The sequence below is a fragment of the Paramormyrops kingsleyae genome, chromosome 10 (assembly GCF_048594095.1).
Source record: "Paramormyrops kingsleyae isolate MSU_618 chromosome 10, PKINGS_0.4, whole genome shotgun sequence".
NCBI classification, from domain to species: domain Eukaryota; kingdom Metazoa; phylum Chordata; class Actinopteri; order Osteoglossiformes; family Mormyridae; genus Paramormyrops; species Paramormyrops kingsleyae.
In genome coordinates this window covers 11,423,797-11,438,638 of record NC_132806.1, presented here as the reverse complement: position 1 = coordinate 11,438,638, position 14,842 = coordinate 11,423,797, and the positions used below count along the sequence as shown (strand labels likewise).

The following is a 14,842-nucleotide window of genomic DNA, read 5'->3' as shown; positions in this document are numbered from 1 at the left end:
AGCTCAAATAATTCACATCAAAAACATAGAGTTTCACCTGAAACACTGGCGACCATTGTAAGTTTTCAGCAGAGATATATTTTTGTTTCCTTTTACCGTCTGTTTAAGATTTCTGGCTCTCCGTCAACTCCAACATCCACATCGTTAAAATATGACTGCGGCTTCTGTTGGGCACATTAAGAATCACCGTGTCATTCAAGGACGTAATGAGGACATTAAAGCGAGGCACAACGACAGTCGGGCACTTTTGGTTTTCAGGATGAGCATATCTGTGGGTTTTGGCACTTTGTCACGCCGAATGTCACCTCCAGCTTCGACAGCGTGACAGTCGGAGGTGACTTTCAGAGCAGCCTGCTGGGGCTATGTCTGACGGCGATTTCATTGAGTCATCATAAAATGGCATCTGATAAAAACAAATGTTCATCTCTTCTTCCTTCATATCCAGGTCAGCCACATGACTTTGTCCGTTTGTCGTGGTTCGCCATTGTTTTCGTACACTCCTGCACGTGACTTTGTCTGTTTGTCGTGGTTCGCCATTGTTTTCGTACACTCCTGCACGTGACTTTGTCTGTTTGTCGTGGTTCGCCATTGTTTTCGTACACTCCTGCACGTGACTTTGTCCGTTTGTCGTGATTCGCCATTGTTTTTCTACACTCCTGCACGTGACTTTGTCCGTTTGTCGTGGTTCGTCATTGTTTTCGTACACTCCTGCACGTGACTTTGTCCGTTTGTCGTGGTTTGTCATTGTTTTGGTACACTCCTGCACATGACTTTGTCCGTTTGTCGTGGTTTGTCATTGTTTTCGTATACTCCTGCACGTGACTTCAGAAAAACATTTTCTACTGATGGAGAGGATTACTTTCCTAAGTAGCTGGCAACTATTGACTCCACTGGACACATTAAGAGAATTAAAGGCATTTCTTAGTCCAATGTTACTCTTATCATTTACACTTTGCACTTTTATGCATTTATACACAAGGGATTCTAGCGATGGTATCCTAATTGAGTTCCTTCCTGAGATTTGAAGCTTTCCATCATGGTGCCTCAGATCACATACGCTGACTACTTGACAAAAGTTTGTCTATTGCAGTCAGTATTTCAGCTGTATCTTGTCCTTTTCCCCCAAAGGACTCAGGAAGATTGTACTGACTAATTAAAAGCAGCCCCACCCACCCCCAACTGACCCACCATGATCAACAACAGCTAACATTCATAGTTCCCAGCCTAGGAAATCTAGTCTCATAAGGTCTCCCCCCTGAGTCTGTTCGTTAAATTACCCCTCAGTGGGGTGACAATGTTAATTAGCCCAGTGCAATAGTTACAGGTCATTAATATTAATGGATGACTTCTGAGGTGTGAGTCCAGCACATGAGCATCCACAACGATGTCCAGGTCAGGATGTTGAAGTTGTATGGCATCGTTCGAAAAGTGTCGATCCAAGTCCCTCCAGTGATGTGTGTAGTCTAGGGTTAGGGTGCAAACAGGCCCCTGGCTCAGAGATAATGACACCGCAGCTGGGAATCAGACATGGAGTCTTTCCCTGACTCAGAGCTGCCCTGCTCCCTGCGTCATTAATTACAGCCTCAGTTTCTGCCTGTCCCTCTTTCAGAGTGAGTTCTGACCCACAGGACGACAAATACCTCCTTCCTGTCTTACCGCTGACTTACAAGGCTGCCGGAAAGGTGAGCGTGAGGATGCGTATATTATAAAGTGCCATTTCTGTGCGGTGAGCCAGACTGGGGAATGAAGCTCGCAGCCATTACAGCCAAATTTAACAATCATGCTACAACTCATGCTAAACAAAGTCATGGCGTCCTGGGTTGACGTCAGGGTGGAGAGTACACATAACACAAGGCGATATAAATCACAGGCCCCTTTTAGCGGATAAAACGATGAAGTGAGCAATACATAAAGACAGCGGTCTCATAGGTTTTCATACATCAGAAGACACATCTTCATGGTTTATGGCATCTTCTGCCTTCACTGCCGCTTTTAGCTCATGACAGGACCATCTTGCGCGTTCGATGTTCTCATCAGGTGTCTTTTGAGATGACGGCCCCAGCGAATGATGCCGGCGTTCCTCCTTCTCGGGGGGTGATTCCGAGCTATTTTGGTGGCACCTATGGTGGATCTTCACGGATCACCCCGGTGTACAAGGCTGACCCCGCTGGTGGGTCCACCGGGAAGCTGTCCGGCATTCCAGGAAGTCATGTTCCTTAGTAAATTTGTCATAACAGAAGCGTTGCCTGTCTCTCTCCGCTGGGGATAGGAGGAACACAAAGAGGCAAATGGAGCACCATCTGCTAGCTCACATCATACAACTGTCACTTGGCAACTGCCAGCACTTCTCAGCTTCAGCCTAATCCACTCTCTATGGGCGGCTCCAGCTCCGGCCACTGAGCTTAAGGTGAGCCCTGATTACAGAAAACACCTGTCACTCAAACAATATCTACCTGTCTGTTGCAAAGGAGAGGACTGTTGTTTCTGGGGCACCACTCAGAGAGTCACTTTGGGTACCTGCCCAACCCACACTGTCCCTGCCCTCCGGCAGATGTTTCAGAAATTAAATAAATAGCTAGCGAGAAGACTCAGAAGATTGTAGCTAACTAGTTGGTTAGCAGAATATGCTGATTCAGCATCTCCCAATGAAAGAACATGTTTATATAATATTTGGTGTAGTGACTATTTGTGGCCATAAGGGGGGCCCCAAACTGCAGTAGGCCCTTCTAAGTGCTTGGTTTGAGTGGCGGTAAACGCCACTGCTGTCTATAGGGAAGATGAAGAGACTTCAGACAGTATTCTTAACAGTTTAATATGAAAGAAAATGCCTCACAAATGGCAAATATCTGCAGGAAGTAACATTTGTTACGTAACAAGGTGCAATGAGGCACACGCACCAGCTTTCAGCATCGGGCACCATAAGCACATTAATCATCCATTTTCAGCATATTTTATAGATTACTGTTAGCAGCAGTGGCCACGTCTGCAAGCTCGTGTAACTTTCTGTGACATAAGCACTTATAATAATGAATTAAACATCTGATTTATTGACTATGGAATGTGACGTGCAATATCGTCATGGCGATACGGATTTTGCTAGGGGAATAGCTGTGCCGCTCTGGTGAGTGGGTGAGCGCTCTGGGATGTGCTTCTGTCCTGTCTGGGGTATGGGGGGGGGGCATCACACTTCCCCAATCGCTGAGCCCTCAGATGGATTACTGGCTAATTAAAAGAACAAATGGATGAGATTTGGCCAGGATGGTCGGCAAAATGAAGACTCTGCCTTTCCTGCTGACAGGGTCGGCTTCAGCTGGCATTAAAAAAAAAAAAATCACACTTCTGTTGTCTTTAACATAGTCAAAGGTAACAAATACAATTAACACGTAAATCTACTGAGGTGCTTGGAAAAGAAATCTATAATGATAAGATAATTAAAGTTGCCGTTGCTCAGGGAACCGTTAATTGCACGGAAATAACTGGAAATAGAGAAGCTCACGAGTGTGACAGGAATCTCCATAATGCAGCCACAGCAGAATGAATCGGCACCTCGTAAATCACCCCCCACCCCCATCCCCACCCCCCAGCTCTGTTTTTTAAAGTGGAAATCGACCCGCTCCTCTACGTTTAATATTAAAGGTAGGAAAGTTTGTGTGTGACACCGCCACCCGAAATTTGGGCCACATATGTGCACGGCCTGAAAGGCATCTTTACAGTCCTCTCCCAGCTGTAAATCACCAGAATCGGTCCTCCTTTGAAGACAGAGAAAGTGGATCCAGAAGCACATGTGGGTCAGTGCAGAGAACCACGAAGCTGACAAACGGGGAAGTGCTGCCTGTATATATGCAGGTTATGTAACAGATGATATATTTTACCCCAGGATATCCTGGGTACGAGGAGCTGGAGAGGCCAAGGAGACTGCTTAGGATTCTGGGATTTCGGAAACGCTTCGATGCGACGGCAACTTTGACCTGAAAGTCCTGGTAATCAAGTAATGCTGTCCATCTTTTTCAAGGCTGAGACATATCCGTTGTATGTTCGGCTGCCAAAATGTTAAAAATGGATGGCAGGGGAGTAATAGTTAAAATACTTCAGGTTTCATGCTGAAATGGAAAAGGCAGATTTTTATTTATTTTGGCGTGGCAGCGGGATGATAGAGTGGTTTGGGAAAATTGAAAGCACAGAATCGAGTTGACAGTTTGTGCTTTCCAAACGAGCCAGAGCAACTATGAAATGCAAGCTGACAGCCCCATGTCGGCGGGAAACACGTGTTTGTCTTTGCTGGGTCGGCCGCCCGTCACGCCGCCACGCTAATGCACTGATTAGCATATGCTAACGTCAGTCGATTAGCATTCTCCCGTATGGGGAAACTGATGACTGCTAATCTCATGAATTTAATCCATTACCAGTGGAACCTGCCGCTGCCATGAAATGATGCTCCACGGTGGTACTCTGGCCTCAAATCAGAGAAGTAGATGAGAAGCTAGAACGACGGAGTGTTTGGTTTCAGACGGTATCTAGGGTAGCATCTCCATGCCCCTTACGTTTATCAGAGAAGACAGAAAATAATAAGCAGGATACCAGGAGGATAGCAGAATGAAGGTAAGCACTGACTAAACAGTTCCATTATAGATAGCAGTGCTGCTGCTCTTTCTGATGCTTGCAGTAGCATGTTGGCTATGGGTAGATTCCTTCATGCTAATATGAAAACGCAACACTCACTTGTCACTCGAGTGAAGGGCTCTCTGCCACAATGAGAGCATTTACAACACGGCCTAGTCTCACTCCTGTTTGCGCAAAGGATTCCGCATCACATGAAGACGAGGCTCCCAACATGACGATCACAACACTAAAAGGTGGGCTACAGAAGGGAGCATGCGGCTCACCTTGGTCTCGCGATCAGGGGTCTGGTGTCCATCGATGGAGCCGCCTTCAGGTCCTAACAGCCTCTCCTGGGCTCTGGGCCCCACACCTCTGACTATAAATCTTGTGGCATTGTCATTATAAGGGACACAAGAGTCCCTAGCCTCCGGGAAATGAACATCCTGCACTTGAACGAGCCCAGGATCAGGGCTTCAATCAGGGCTGGCCTCACCGCGCTTTATCGTGAGCGGATGAGCCCTTTGCCCATCTGCAGACCCGTTCCCACAGTCAGCCTAGTAACATGAAACCCTTCAAACCGACACCCCTCTCAGGAAATTTCCTCTGACAGTGCCGTAAATAACAGATAAATCACAGAGCATACATTCACGAAAAGAGCCCTGCAATGAAAGCTTTCTCTCCGGTCTTCAAAACTCAAATGAAGGTAAAACTGGGCAAACTCAGATTGCTATCATGTCCAAATTGAAAATTGTTTAGTGTGTTCACGACCTCTGATGAAATTGCTGGCATTTTCTGCCGATTGAGAAATAACAAGTACCGCCCCCCCCAACCGGCATCAGCAGGCTGCACACAGCCCGGGTGCAGAGAAAGAATGTTTTATGTCACTCCGCTGCACTATAAGGTGTTCTGGTAAGAAAATTCATTAAGCTTATAAGGTTTTCTAATAAACTCTCACACCACATTCCAGCTGACTTGCATAGACATCCCCAATAGCACCCGCAGTGATGTGAACTTCACACTGATGTCTGGGCCCTAGCTATTGATGCGATGTCACATTCAGGTCCAGCACTGTTCCGGGAGTGAGGTAGCGACTGCATGTTTAGCTTCTATGACTTTTCCCTCTTCCAGAAAAAATGATCTGCCGACCAATTTTTCTGGTAAATTCACAAGCAGCACTTTATAAATAAATTATCAATAATTAGGATTTGTTAATGATTAACTTTATGTATTATTTATGCATATATTATAAATACTGAGCAAGACATGCTTTACTTAGGCCAGAAGGCACCGAATTATGCAGTTTTGACATTTCCCCATTTGCAGTTTTGTCAAGTCTAGCAATGGATGGACTCTCTTGTTTTATGTTATTTATATTGAAAGCGAACTAAAGCTCCATTGCTGTATTTTTGCTAAACGGGTAAATACTAGATTTAAGATGACGGTTCTGCTTTTTGAGGTAATGGAAGCATTTTAAAATGGTATGTTTATTGAGAAGGTTATGAGGGGGGCTTAAAGGATGAGGGTCATTTATGGGTTGTCTGAAATAGTTTCCTGATGCAGACTTTTTGTTAGACCCCTGCGGAAAACAGTTAAGGCATCCAGATTTAAGGAGAAGTACACAGCTTGGTGGTGAGATATGTAGCCTCACGCTGTCATTATTCCAGGCCTGAGTCTGTCCTCTGGCTCTATGTGTGGATTTGGAATGTTCCTCCTTTGATATGTGGGTTTCCTACCAGTTCTTCGGCTTCCTCCCGCTGTCCAAAAACGACGGGTCCCCTGCCTCATGCGCTGTGATCGTGCGATAAGCCCCAGACTCACCTCGACCCTGTGCTGGATATGCGATCATGGAGGGTGGATGCAGGTCTTCTTTGAACATTCCTTTGAGGAGAATCTAGCAGCTGAAAGTTCAAACTTCTTATTCTTTAAGCTTGTGGGCATTTACTGAAGAATGAAGCATTAGTATTAGTGTTCCATTTTCATTTTGCCTGCGTGATATGGGGCAGATAATTCACCGCTGCCTATATCCTTAAAATGAACCGTCACACAAATCGTAATATCACATCATGGGCTCTCTGCCAAAGCCTGAATCTCCACCATTGACTCCCATGCTGAGCAACCTATTTCTTCAGATTGATAACGCCTTTCCCTCCCGATATATGCAGGATCATGTCGTCCCGCTTCTGACATTTTATTAACTTTCTTCGGAGGACACACTGTTTGATAGGAATGTGAGTCGCTCAAACCCAACAAAGAGTTCTGGAGAATGTTTGACCCGCATTACCATGTGAAGCTTCCCGTCAGATTGCAATACCCTTTTCATCTGAGATGTGGCTGCATGCTTCCAGGACAGGGAAAGACGACAGTTATAAATCACTGTACAACTCACTACACTCTCTTTCTTTTCAATACATTTGACAGTAAAAAAAAATGGAACTAGAAAATAGGGGAGTCGAAACTCCAGTATGGTGTGCCGCTATGTGGAACTGCTTTGGACAGATTCCTTAAAGTGTCCTCCTTAATATGAAAGACAGATCACTAATTCCCTTTAGAGGGAGATGCTGTATTTCTGTGTACTTTCTTCCATGGCTTCTTATTCAATGACATGGAGTCTGAGCTACCTCCCGTGCATAACATATCAGGCCTCCTTCAGTAATGCCTGTCACAGTCCCGCCTTGAGTGCATCGGTCAAATGCTCCATTAATTGAGTGGTTTATAAATAAAATAAACTGGCGGGAATGCCTGGAGGCAGACAGGAAGAGCGGCGCTGAAACCGCCTCACCTTTCACACATACATCTTCACCAAAGTGTCCCAGCTTTATCGTGAGTCCTCCAACCAGAACTGGATCTCTTGGGCGCATCTCAGACAAAAAAGGTGACAGGGCGATGGTCCAGGAAGCTACGGAGTCTTCCTGTCGGCGTGAGACAGACAAGAGCTGTGACCCGCATGGATATATGGGACAAAAAGGAAATTGAATCTGGTTGGTCATGCTGAGCCAGAATCTTTTGTCTCAGAGTAAAAAGGCACGAGTCTCCCCAGTCCACCATCCCCCCCCCCCCGCCCGTATTGGCAGAGCTTTCATATTTTCCATGCTATTAGGAATCCTGAAGTCATTCCAAGAAGGGGATGCTGTCCCAGAGCAGCATGGTTTGAGACTTTCTGATGGTGAACAGATCCACAGGACACAGGGGTAGGAGGACAGAACGGGAGCTTGCTCTGGGTTTGAGACGAGGAAGGAGGTCAAACAAGAGCAAAACATGATCAGCTACCCTTTAGCAGAGAGGAGTAATGCAGGAACATGAAAGGGACTTGGTGGAGCATGAGCAGGTCAGGCCGTCGGGGGTGAGATGGATTGATCTTAAAACGTATCATCAGTAAATTGCCTGCAGGTATCACCTGCCAGGTGACTTCACCCCACCAGGGACATCCATGCCGCACCTTCAGCTCACACGCAGGCGCTGCCCTCTCAGCAATCCATGGCTGATTTTCTTCATGTGTCCAGTCATAGAAAATGTCTTTGTGGGAATGCCCAGCAGCACATAATTTTATTGTCTATTTGCACAGCTGTGTTATGCAGCTTTATGTGCATGCAAACAGTCTGCAAAGTATTAAGGCCTAAAGTACTGCCTGAAATGCATGGTTGGAATTCCAGCCCTTACTTCTGTGACATGGTGAGGTCACCTCATAGCATGTCCCTTATTGGCTGCCTATTTGCAAGGATCTGTCTGGAGACTGCAAGACAGGCGAAATGTGTAGAGCAAGATGACCAATCAGAGTACACTGGGCTCAACAAGTGTGAGGCTCTAACAGAGCATTTCAAACAGAGCAATAGAGAGAGTGAGAAGAGATGTGCAGTATGAGAAAAATAATGTCTTTTTGGATCATTGAAGCATGTAAAGCTATTCTAGTAGACCCCAAAAATAAAACTATGAACAATTAAAATGAGCATGCTAGGGCCCCTTCACACTTGTTTTTTTTTTTTGTTTTTTTTTGTAGTTTTCTATGTTTTATTGTTCATGTCTCAATATGTCGTGTTTAAATGTCTTACATATTTATATTGTAGTTTTTGCTGTTTGTTTGCACTATCACCACTAGATGGATATTTCATCTCTCTCTGTGACCCATGTATCATATATCTGAAGATGGCAGGACAGATACTCTGATGTAAGAGCAGAGAAACCAGATTAACCACAGATAACACAGGTTACAGCCTCCCCCATTCAGCCATGTTGGTTTCATCACACTCATCTCTTAGGCTGATGTGCACGTTCACGTGCTTTAGGACTGACTGTTAATCATGTGGAAGGTCGCCTGAAGGTGATCTACTGAAATGCTAATATTTCACACATACTGTGGTCCCTGGCTTGGCTCCGGTTACGTGACGCCTCTGCTCGTCTTGGGGGAGAGACGGGCGACATGGCTTTAAGTGAGCGACATAACCTTCTTGATGGGGGTTCTTCGGGACATCCAGTACCGCTGCAGGTAATTAAACGGCGGGGGGATTATAAAAGCGAGTTTAAGATGATAACTTCCAATTATTGATAATGCTTCCTCCTGCCCCAATCCAGGAAAGTCGAGCCTACAGTCTCTCTACATATAATTATCAGCCTTGTGCTGTACCAAGAGAAAAAAAAGAAAAAAAATACAATATCTGAATGAATTTATCATGTTAATCTGTGTAAGTTTCCCCATGTATACCAGCGATAACAGAGTTTGACAGGAAGTCAACAACAACAAGAAACAGGAAGTTGGTCATAAGGTAGGGCACCAGCTACATAGGAACAAGAAGCTGTATTTGCAAGTGTTTGGGGGTGGTGTCATGTATAGGTCAGGGGTCATCAACAGGGTGTCCTTGACCCCAGAGGCTCCGCAGAGGAACTGCAGGGGGTCCGTGAATCATTGTGTGATGACAAACAATTTTTTGCAAAATCTTATAAAATATGTCTAAAAATAAATTGTACATAAACCAGTAAGTCAAACCACATAGTCATTGTTAATAAGGGTTAAGGTTTTATCCAATACATGCGGTAATATTGTAATTTATTCATTTTGTTTATTTATTTGTATGTCCATGTGCATGTATAACCTCCACCGCAATTAGACACTATGTCTATTCTGCTTCATTCCGTCTGCTTTGTGTCTTGTACTTTAAGCACCTGTATTAAAACAAGGAAAGGAATTATATCTTTGTGGGGACTCTGTTCATTAATTTCTACGGGGAAAATTCTAATCCCAACATGACGACTGTAACCCCACATGACAACCTTGTCCCCCACAAATGTCATAAAAACCTGTTTTTTTTTATACATTGTGGGGACCATTTTCCAGGTTCCCACAAAGATCTGTGAATGCAATCAGAAAAGTAATAACGGCAACACTCATATTTATTTTGGTTACTTGTGGTTAAGGTTAGGGCTGGGTAGGGGTCGTCATGTTGGGACTAGGGTTTTCCCCATAGAAATTAATGGAGAGTCCCCACAAACATATAATTACAAACCTGTGTGTGTGTGTGTGTGTGTGTGTGTGTGTGTGTTTGTATATGGAATTGAATTTACAGCCATTAGCACATACAAGGGAGAATATATAGTTATGAGTACTGATTCGATTGTATAGATACATGACATATGAATAAATCTAGATATATTGAATATTTATGTACAGAATAGATATGTGTAAACCTGTGAAATGCACATAAAGTGCAGCCAAAGTTGCAGATATATGGAAATAGGTTCATTTATATTTATTCATAAATAAGCAGGTTAATATAGGTAATGTTCATGTTAATATATTCCAGGCCTAATCCGTAACAGTTTTATAATGCGTAAAGAAGGCATCCCTGTTTCTCTGTCCACCAAAGGGTCCTTGGCCTAATAACGGTTGAAGACCCTGGAATAGACAATTGATTCACCGTGAACTTTGTTATGAAAATGGATGGATGGATGGATGGATGGATCTTATCATATACTGAATAAAACCAGGAGAACAATATTCTTAACAATGTCAGATTATTCTGAGCCCACCGAAGCAGGTGGAAGCCTATTACACATAATCGTACTGAGCATATTACACACATTATGTCTGTTGACTCAGTCTGGAAGCTACAGTGTAAATGGGCCATTTGCTGACTTTAAACGCAGCCCAAAGTTATGAAAGTTAAAGCAATTCATTTTTCATGGTTTTCTCTCTCTCCCACATAAACTATTTTTAACCTCTTGGATCCATTATACTTTGTGATGGTTGGTATCAGTAGCAGGAATATGAATGACCTTCAATGCAGAGGCTTTTAAAAGCATCCACCCCCATCCCCCCCAGTCAATGTCCATAAATAGCATGCATACCTCAGGGATTCTGCATTATCTGTGTGCAGTTTGCATCTCATGAGCATGGGGGGGGGGTCAACATCTGAGCATCAACACAAGAAAAAAACAACTTTACGGGCGAAGACCCGCGTTCATCATCCAAACAGCACATGATGAGCTTTACACGCACCTCGCTGATGATGGAGGCAGCTGCAACCACACGCTCTTAGATGGGACCAAGCTTGGTGATGTCAAGGGTCAGAGCTTCAGCTTAGATGGTCAGAAAAAGAAAACCGTACAACAGAAACCAAGCTCTCAATGGGGCACAAGGCTGGGGCAGGTACTGGCCCGGATTCCAGTCCGTGGTAGGGCACACACACATATACAGAGATGCCATGTTTGGATGGCAGGTTACTGACATAACCCAATAAGAACATGTGAACTCCCACGCATACATACAGTGCAGAGTAGCATGAGTGTTACCCACCAATCTGCCTTAATTTAGCCAAAGTGACTAAAGAAGAGCTCATTAATCCAAAAGTACACAAACATTTCCTCCCATTCATATTTTCTTAAAGAGAGTAATGTTACTCTCTGGCCTACTTTTCTCAAGAGTGCCACAGCAGGTCCCTTCACTGCACTCAAAGTAGCAGCCATCTGTAATGTAGTCCCATTTCTGACCACTAGACCACCTCCTGCACTGAGGTGGGGGATGTAGCTACAGAGACATGTGGCTACGGCCCCCCCACCCCACATCGCAGGAGCGCTTTAGCTCAGACACACTGATGCGATGAGGCAGCAGGTCCCTCGAGAGATCACCCGCTCCTCCGACTCTAATAATTGGCTGAAGTTTCAAACCATGTGTGAAAATCCCCTCTGTGCGGAAGATTCCAGAGCCTCTTTGGGGTCCCTCCATGTTTTTAATCACAGTCCAAACGGTGCGTTATGACAGATTGTTTCGCTGAGAAAAAATGAGACAGAAATAAACTTTCCGAAGCTTTGACAACAGAGAAACTGTAACAGTGGGGCCCGCCATCGATCGCTGGCTGAGTGTACCTCCCGTTACTCTGGTGCCGGCCATTAACTGCGGCCGGAGCACTTCATTGGTGCTGCTTTCACAGTCCCAGCACCGAATCCGGGCGACGGCCAGCCATCAGCTGATAGATGAACCGCATATACTGAGAAGAGGCTAAAAAAGAATTTGAACTCAGGAGAAAAAGAAACACATCTTTAGTGCCAGAAAACGAGTGCTGCTGGACATGTCACAGAGTACAGTGACACTGTGCCAGCACACCCTGCTACTTTCTGAAAACAAACGTGTTTATAAGGCAGTCTCGTTTGGACCTCTTTCTGCTCAAATAATTAGCACCTCTCCGCTAAAACCCTGCCCTGGAACTAGCGGCCATTTCGTAGAGAAATTACACCCGGTGGCCATTTGCGCATAAGCGATTTAGTGGCAGGTCAAAAGCCTCTATATCTCAAAATAGATTTTGTTACCACAGGCAATCAGGCACCTTTAAATCAGCAGGAGACGTCAGCCGCTGTGTTTGTTACACCGCTTCCCTTCCTTCTTTAAACCTTTTCTTTCCTGACATCTGCTTTTTTGCTAATCTCGAGCCTTGTACACTGGCGTTTCGAATATCCCCCCAGTGAATAATGTGAGTGTTGTTATGCACTCACCCGAATCACACAGTCTGGGATTAAAGATATTCAGCCACAAATTGCTGTTTGCAATGATTTGATTTATACCTCTATTTCCTGCAGGTGACTCCTTTCCAGCTCGTTTTAAGCTTGTTGTGTCATGTTACTCTAGCTCTGGCTACAATTAAAGCTACTCTGGGTGTGTGTGTGTATGTATAATATATGTGTGTGTATATTTATATATGTATAATATATATATGTGTGTGTGTGTGTCTGTGTGTGTGTGTGTGTGTGCACTGTGGCTTTAATTGTAGACAGAGAATGACATGCATGTACACACATATATCGAACCCCAGACTGCATGTGTGTCTGGCCACAAAAACAGACATCCCTCTTCTCCCAGAAGTCCCGGGAGTCTCCCACAAATTGACAGCAGCTCCCTGACACCCACGAATTATGTGCAATGTCCTGGAAATCCATCCACAGAGAATTAAAACAACCTAACGTCATTCTGCCATTCAGCAGAGGAAGCTTGGAAAATCGCAACCCCCACCCCAGGCGGGCAAATCTCACCATTCTCCCACGTCCAGGTGGGATGTCTGTAAAAATCATGCGGCATCAGGCACATGCAGACAGAACAGAAAGATGTACAGCTCTTTTTATAATTGACAGTGTTTACGTGACCTCGGTGAATTTGCCCCCAATTGAGAGGGGCCGATTTTGGGGGACAGATGTCAAAATAGATAAGTGAAGAGGGCAGCAGTGGAGAGCAGATAGGGCTATTAGCCAGGAGGGGTCACTATTCTGACAGCACAGCGGGCAGGTGGGGTCTACTCCAGCCGTACTTCACAGACAGCTCTGGGTGGCACTTTCAAAGAGGCCTTCCTACAAATTAGGGAAGCAGGAGAGGCTTCCTCCGCCACTGGGGACCAGTCACGCTCACTGTGGGATCTTAAACTCGATCCGAAACGCTACTGGAAACTGAAGACAGAGAGAGACAGGAGAAAAGGATTAGATTAACACTGAATATTCCACCTTGTTTGTTAGCTGGATTGTTAGCTATTCTCCTTTTTTCACCTGAACTGCTCATTTAATAAAAATAAAACAATGAAAGTCAAAATGAGAGCAACCTACCCTTTTTTGACTTGTTTGTCGGTTGTTGTCACTCTGACCGGCCTAATAGATTAGGCTCAACAGTCGGAGCAATTTAATGGTCGCCGGTCATAAGCAGTGCTGCCAAATCAACGGAATGAGATCCAAATTGTCCTGATAATAAGACATGCACAACTCCTCCACAGCTTAAGTGAAATCTAGTCTCTCTCTCTTTCATCTGCCTGAACGGTTCCAGAAGTGTGCTGGGCTGAGCCTTAAGTGAAGCGAGTCCGCCATCAAAGTCCTGCTTTTCATGTGGCGTGGAATGAATTGAGGCCCATCTGCAGAGAAGCTACTGAGTTTCTTGGGCTTGAGTCTCTGCTTGCATCATGTTTCCCCGAACTGTCTCTCGTTATCGTGTCCAACACAACACCCATTACGAGAAAACTGGGAAGCGAGTGGGTTGCCGTGTTTCTCTGGGGGGACCCTGGCAATATCTCCACGCTCACCAAAACCGCGGCCATGCTTGCCGTTCCTGCATCTCTGCTGCTGATGCCCCCGCAGGCCATTTTTCACACTCCATGAGTCACTGTTGTCCCAGAGCCATGAGCCAGCAGCGGTTATGGCTGCCTATCTCGCGGAGTTTGATGGCTGCACGTCGGTGATACCACTTCATGCCGAAATGAGTTTGGGAAGCCCTCTGCCTGGCCACAGCCTCTGCTGGAGAATCACGTGCCAGATGTCCATCCCAAAAAGCGTGGAGAAGAAATGCCGGAGCACGCCCTCACTCTTTTGTCTTCGCTAATTGCCATCCGGGACTCAGAAAAAAGAAACGGCTACGATTCCGAGAAAAATAGGGTCCTCGAGACTAAGGAAACCTTGAGCAGCAATCGAGAGACAGCCTTCAGAGTCGGCTATCATCCATCAGATTGCTGGGAAAATGAATTAACTCCTCTTCCGCTGGATGCGGTCCAAAGCGGCTCACATAGCACTTCCCAGAGGACACACTGGGAATGTTTGGCGCTGGCAAGGTCAGGCCTCTTCTGCTCAGATTGCCGAATAGAGCTCGGAAAATGAATCCATTCATCTTGAAGCATTAATCAAGACAGTCGTGAGTTATGGCACACGGGCAATGTAAGTAAACGTCAATGACTGGATTCGAAGTGAGAGGTGCAGCTTCGTAGCTTAGCTACCTTTAGCTTAGCAAACTATT

At 45.2% G+C, this 14,842-nt stretch overlaps 1 long non-coding RNA gene across 1 annotated transcript; it reads right to left on the bottom strand.

The window, feature by feature from the left end:
- Positions 1-10,583: 10,583 nt before the first annotated feature.
- Positions 10,584-14,538, bottom strand: LOC111848135 (uncharacterized). Its single transcript, XR_002839220.2, has 3 exons — positions 13,672-14,538; positions 11,953-13,518; positions 10,584-11,857 (listed from the first exon to the last, which is right to left on the bottom strand). It is a non-coding gene; the product is annotated as an uncharacterized lncRNA (long non-coding RNA).
- Between the last annotated feature and the right edge of the window lie 304 nt (positions 14,539-14,842).